We start from the raw sequence: 6,567 nt of genomic DNA on the forward strand, positions 1-6,567 counted from the left end.
TTCTTTCTTTCTTTCTTTCTTTCTTTATTATCTTCACCCGAGATATGTTTCCATTGATTTTTAGAGAATGTGGAAGAGAACGAAAGAGAAAGATAGAAACATCAAAGTGAGAGGAACGCTTTGATTGGTTGCCTCCTGCATGAGCCCTGATCTGGGCCCTGGCCAGGGAGGAGCCTGCAACCTAGGTACATGCCCTTGGTCTGAATTGAACTCTGACCCTGCCATCAGCAGGCCAAGGCATTATCCACTGAGCCAAACCGGCTAGGGCAGGATATGACATTTCTTAGCTCTCCAGCAACGGACCTTTGTTTTTTTCTCCAGGAGTGTGCTGAAAAACCCTAGATCACCTTTTTGGATTCTTATTACCCAAGTTACTAAGAATATTACCAGTGGCATACGGGGAGCTTAACCAATGAGCGGTCAGAAAAGGTGTTTCCCCTGTAGTTCACACCAATCTCCGTCTTGCCCCCGCCCCAATCCCCCAGGCCTGATGCCTCTGGCGGAGGCGTCAGGCCTGGGCAGGGGACCCCCATCTCCCCCAGATCACCAGCTCCACCCTCGCCCAGGCCTGACGCCTCGGTCAGAGGCGTCAACCCCCATCACCTTCCAACCTCCAGATCGGCCCCTTGCCCAGGCCTGACGCCTCCGCCAGAGGTGTCAGGCCTGGGCAGGGGACCTCCATCTCCCTCCCATCGCTGGCTCTGCCTCGCCCTGGCCTGACGCCTCAGTCAGAGGCGTTGACCCCCATCACCCTTTGATCACCAGATTGGCCCCTCATCCAGGCCTGATGCACCCGCCAGAGGTGTCAGGCCTGGGCAGGGGACCCTATCTCCCCCCAGTCACAAGCTTCTGGGTGGCTTCTGGGGCCGTCCTGTGGCCCGGGATGGCAGCTGGTGCTGGCGGTTGCACTGTCCCACCCTGCCTGCAGTATGCAAAGTAGCCGCCATCTTTGTTGGCGGTTAATTTGCATATCATGCTGATTAGCCAATGGGAGGCATAGCAAAGGTACAGTCAATTACCATCATAAAGCTCTAGAAGTTGATGTCCAGCATGATAACTTGACTTACATATATTGTAAAATAAATGCTACAATAAGTATAGTTAACATCCATCTCCTCGTACAGTTACAAAACATTTATTTCCTTGTGATGAGAATTGTTAGGCTCTCTCTTAGCAATTTTCGTATATATCACACAGCAGTTTAACTATAATTATCATGTTGTATATTACATACCCAGTGCTTATTTATCTTGCAGCTGGAAGTTTGTGCCTTTAACTACCTTCATCCAACCTCCCTTCCCCCACCCCCCAAGATCTTGATTTTCTGGAAAACAAATCCAAGGAGCTTCTCTCAAGGCTGGTCCATACGAGGCTGAGGTTGGGATTTGGGTGCAGCCCGGACTCATGAGCAATGCAGGCCCCATGTCCCAGTGCTGAGTGGTTTCTGTGGCTTTTTAATGGTTGTCATGGATGATCATCAAGTAGTTTATCTTCCTTAGCATATACAATATAAAGCAAGTTTTCCACGGTTGCCATGCCAACACAAGGCTGGATTCTGGAGGGCCCAGAGCAACAATGTACGATTGAGGAAATGCAGGAAAGCATAAGAAGAAGATAATTATCACTTCAGTCCCACCCCCAGAGATAACCATTGTTAACATTTTGCTCTATATTTTTCTAATCACTTTTTTCTGCATATTTATGATATGTCATATACACACACACACACATATCTATTTCTATCATATCTATCCTATCTATCTATCTATCTATCTATCTATCTATCTATTTTGTCCCAAACATGTATACACACACTTTGAATAATTCTAAAGGCAGTGTTTCTTAAAATACTTTTCATTTTCAAAATTGAGCTATCAGCTGTTAAAGTGCATATACATTTTTTGGGGGCACCCCACATATATATACACACACTTTTATTTTTACACGAAATCAGGATTAAAACTTACATGCTCTCTTGTTATCTTCCTATAGGTACTATTTTCCACAGTTGTTTTAAAAAGAAGAAAAAGAAGGAAAAGAGCCCGTGAAAATCCTGAAGTTGTATTTAAATACAAAAACTTTTATTCTCATTAAGATTTATTTGCTGTTTGATTGCCTCTGACAGCCCAGTTACCTCAAGATGCTTCCATATGATGTAAGTGAAAACATAGTTGAAAGAAGAAAAAGCTCCAGAAACACAATGCCAGTGAGCACGTCATGGTCTTGTGTTCTCAGGGGTTAGAGAATACCTTCTTGCTTTTGTAATTAGATGGTATGATTGCATAACTATGAGTGTAGGTAATATGTAGTATTGTGAGAAATATTGGAAAAAACACACTTACAATAGTGATCTAAATTGATTAGAGACCTGTTCAGGTCAATTCTTTTGAGTCCAATTAGTATTTTTATGTCATTTATTACAATAGCACACGCATCTTTTCTATATTTGATTGCACTTGGCTAAAGATAAATAAGAAAATGTTCCATGTAATGTCCATTGTTTTCTTCTCTGTGTCACTGTTAAAAAGAGGAATCACAGCTTTTCACACTCCCCCCCGGTGCCCCCCCCTCCCCGCAGGCCTTTTCCACGGGACCATTTTCATCCGATCACTCTCCATCCTTCTTATCTCTGAAGGGTCTGCAAATGAAAGTAAGCACAGCTGATGGAATAGGACTTGTCTCACTAAATAATGTTTTATTGGAATAATGTTGGACTAAAAGAGAGAGAGAAAAAATCCCTTTATTCCAACCATTGCAGCAGCAATCGGTTCTGCACAGGCTTCCACCAGGTTACGCAGGCACAACCTGAAGCACTTCATTTCTGGCACGCACTGCCCACCTCTACTTCCTGCCCCGTTTGCTCTGGTGTCCTGGTGTGGGTTGATGGAGGGCCTTGCTGGGCACTCGTATATGTGCAGCCTGGAAATGCAGGGGAGCTAACCTGGTGGGCCTTAGCCAATGGGGATGGAAGCTGATGGGTAAATGTGTCCACCATGTGTAGCTCATGTGGCCAGTTCTCACCTTCATTACATGAGGCTCCCCAGGATATTTCTTAGGATGGAGCGCTGTCTGTCTGTTGCTTCACCTTGAGAACTCATCCTCATCTTGGCTTTCTTCCTCCCTGTTTCATGCCTCCCTGCACGCAAGACTTTGTTCAGGCTCTGCTTTCAGGGGGACCCGGACTGCAATAGCTGGGACTGGAATTTCGGAGTGGGATCACTGGTCACTGGGTAGAGATAATAGGACCCTGTTATTGGTGGTAGGTGGAGGGGTGAACCTGGCCAGCAGCACCTCAGTTACTTTTGTCTGTGGTGGATGGGGATAAGGTACAGGCAGAAGGCAAAGTATTGGGTTGTGTGATAGCTCTGGCTGGAAACAGTATGGGTGTAATTTTAAGGATTGAGTTGGATGGTGGTTTTAGACTGCTCTGTAGACTGAAAAAAGGAAATGACAGGCCCAGTCCATTTCAACACAAGGAATGTTGTGAAAGCCCCGGTGGTGACGTTTTGGAGGCTCCCAGCTGCATGTTGTGCTGAAATTCTGCTACTCAAGCTCACCCTCCAAGCAGGAAACCCAGATCAGCCAAGATGCCAGCCAAGGGCAAACGAACCTAAATGGGTGATAGAGGGGGGATATGAGGAATATCATTATGGACTGGGGGTCAGCTGCAATAGCAGCAACTGATTTTGCAGAAATTATGGGTGGCCACCAGCTTGAAGGGGACTATGATAAGACCAATTTAAAGGAAGTCATAACAAAGGCAAGGAATGGATTGCACCATTCACCTCTCGGGCAACAGCCAAATCCTCTTGCTTATGCCACTTCGGTGGACAAAGGCTTCAATCAGCTTTGCACAGGTGCAGCCTGACAGAGGCGAGCCTGGTGCTGTCGCCCTCTCATTAATCTGAGGTTGGAGTGCCCTGACACCTCAGCATGGGCACCAGATCACTGCGCAGGGCATGCAACTCCCAAGTATGAGCGAGTTGACATCTGTGGGACCACCCTTGACTAGTGGGATGAAGATTGACAGATAAGTGCTTTCCTCTCTCAGGCAGACAGTTTTGAGTTGTAATTTATAAGGCTTCTCAGAAATCCGGTGGGAATGGGAGCTCTTCACCTGTAACAGTGGCAACTTGATAAATCCATCCTTGCTCATCTCTTCCCTCCTTCCTCTTCATTCCTCCCTCCTATACTCCTGTTCCCCGAGATCACATTTTCAAACAAACTGTTGCATTTAAGCCTTTGTCTCAGATCCTGTTTTGGGGAGAACCCAGACTAAGGCAGTGAGAGGGAGAGAGAAGACAATTTGGGGGAACAAAGCAAGGGAAGTAACTGATCTGGTATTAAACCACAGGAGTTTAAGGACATCAGAGCCCAATTTAGTATTATGATATCTCTAATAATGAAGATGACACATTTAGGCCGCAGGTTTCCTTGTTGGAAACTCTGGAACCAGAGGCTATAGCATTTTTAGAGCTGAAAGCATCCTGGATCTATTGGCCTCTCTTTTCCTGTCATTGGTGGCTTTATTTGGTGCTTTACCCAAAGTAGATAGCAATTTAAAATGTAGCTTGTGGAGTCAGACTGCCAAGATTCCCAATGCCAGCTTTGCCATCGTTAGCTGTGCTAACTTGACCAAGAAATTCAGTTTCTGCCTCAGCCAGGGTCCTGGCAAGAAAGCGATGGTGCACTCAAAGAATTTAGCTGAAAAGAGTTTGACAAAAGGAATTATTTTCGGAGCCGTGGGGAGGTTATAGTAAGAAACCAGTGAAGGACAGTGAAGCCCCCAGGCACCGAGAGCAGGGAAAACCATGCTCTGAAGGGAAAAGAAGAGAAAACAGAGGTACCTGAATCCCATCCCCTGGTTTCCCATCTCGAGCCGGCCCCTCCCACCTGGCCCAAATCAACTGAAACGCCTGTTGATGCAGTCACAGAGGCCCGTCTCCCAGGGACACAGAGCAGTGCTGAGAGGGAGCAGAAAGATATGGAGAGTCAAACTCAGCGTTACCAGCCCAGCTTCCAAATGACTTAATGTTCTCTCCTGGGCAGAGCGATTCAGGTCGTGGAGCGTCATCCTGTGCATTTAAAGGTTGCGGGTTCGATTCCCTGTAAAGGCACATATCTGGGTTGTGTGTTTGATCCCTGGTTGGGGCATATGCAGAAGGCAACTGATAGATGTTTCTCACATCAATGTCTCCCTCCCTGCTTCCCTCCCTCCCTCCCTCCTTTTCTCTAAGTACATTCCCCGGTGAGGATTAAAAAAAAAAAGTCTTAATGTTCTCATGTGTAAACTGGGGTGTTAACAGTGATGGCACTTCCCTCACGGGGTGGTTGTGCATATTAAATGAAACGGTGCATGTAAAGCTCCGAGCGCAGTGTACACGCTCCATGTTGTTCGCTATCAGACACGTTAAAGGTAGTCACTGGGCTGCAGGAGAGGACACTTCTTTTGTGGATTGCAACCCTGATTCCAGGAGGCCCCACCCTCTAGGCCAAGAAGGCTCCTCGTTGCAGAACAACCCAGGCGGGCTTGTGTCTGGTGGCAGAGGTAGACGCCTAGTCGTGGCTGGTGAGTCATGTGCTGAGTCAGAGGAGGGGCAGCAGCTCTCTCTCCCTCATTCCTCTTTTGAGCCTTGTTGACACTCAATATGTCAAACTACACGAAGGCTTAGGCTGTCTGATGGAGGTGACCAGCTTTATTTATAGACTCAAATTCTCTGAGGTGAGCAGTCCCAGGGGTAGGGATAGATAATCTCTTTCCTTCTCGGATGGATAACAAATTGGTGTGTTCTCGGAGAGTCTGAGCCAGGCCAAACCCACAGATCCAGGCAGCTGTGGCTTTGAGCTGCCAGTTTTTCTCACATGCCCTTTGTGTTGATACGGGAACTTCTCCTACCCCCACCTTCCCCAGAACCTGGCCTGGCCAATCATAACATTGTACTCTTGGACCTGAATTAATATAGGGGCCCAGCAATGACAGCTTCCTCTTTAAAGATAGGAGATGTACAAAAGTGATCTCTCAGTCTTTTCCAGTTCTAGAGATTCTGGAAGTTAGAATAAACAACTAAAAAAGAAACTCTTAGCTTAAATACCCCAACAATCAACCATAGGTCTTTTATTTCACTAGAAGCAATGCAAGCCTATTAGCTAAGAGCGCAGGTTTTGGTGTCCAAAGGCCTACTGTCCAATCCTGGCTTGTCAGTGTTATTCTTGGCAAGTTTCTTAGTCTAGGCTCCTCTTTCCTCATCTGCAAAGTGGGCATAATTATTGTACCTTACAATGACAGCTTCCTCTTTAAAGATAGGAGATGTACAAAAGTGATCTCTCAGTCTTTTCCAGTTCCAGAGAGTCTGGAAGTTAGAATAAACAACTAAAAAAGAAACTCTTAGCTTAAATACCCCAACGATCAACCATAGGTCTTTTATTTCACTTGAAGCAATGCAAGCCTATTAGCTAAGAGGGCAGGTTTTGGTGTCCAAAGGCCTACTGTCTAATCCTAGCTTGTCAGTGTTATTCTCGGCAAGTTTCTTAGTCTAGGCTTCTCTTTCTTCATCTGCAAAGTGGGCA

This window comes from Myotis davidii, unplaced genomic scaffold (genome assembly GCF_000327345.1).
Source record: "Myotis davidii unplaced genomic scaffold, ASM32734v1 scaffold281, whole genome shotgun sequence".
NCBI classification, from domain to species: Eukaryota; Metazoa; Chordata; class Mammalia; order Chiroptera; family Vespertilionidae; genus Myotis; species Myotis davidii.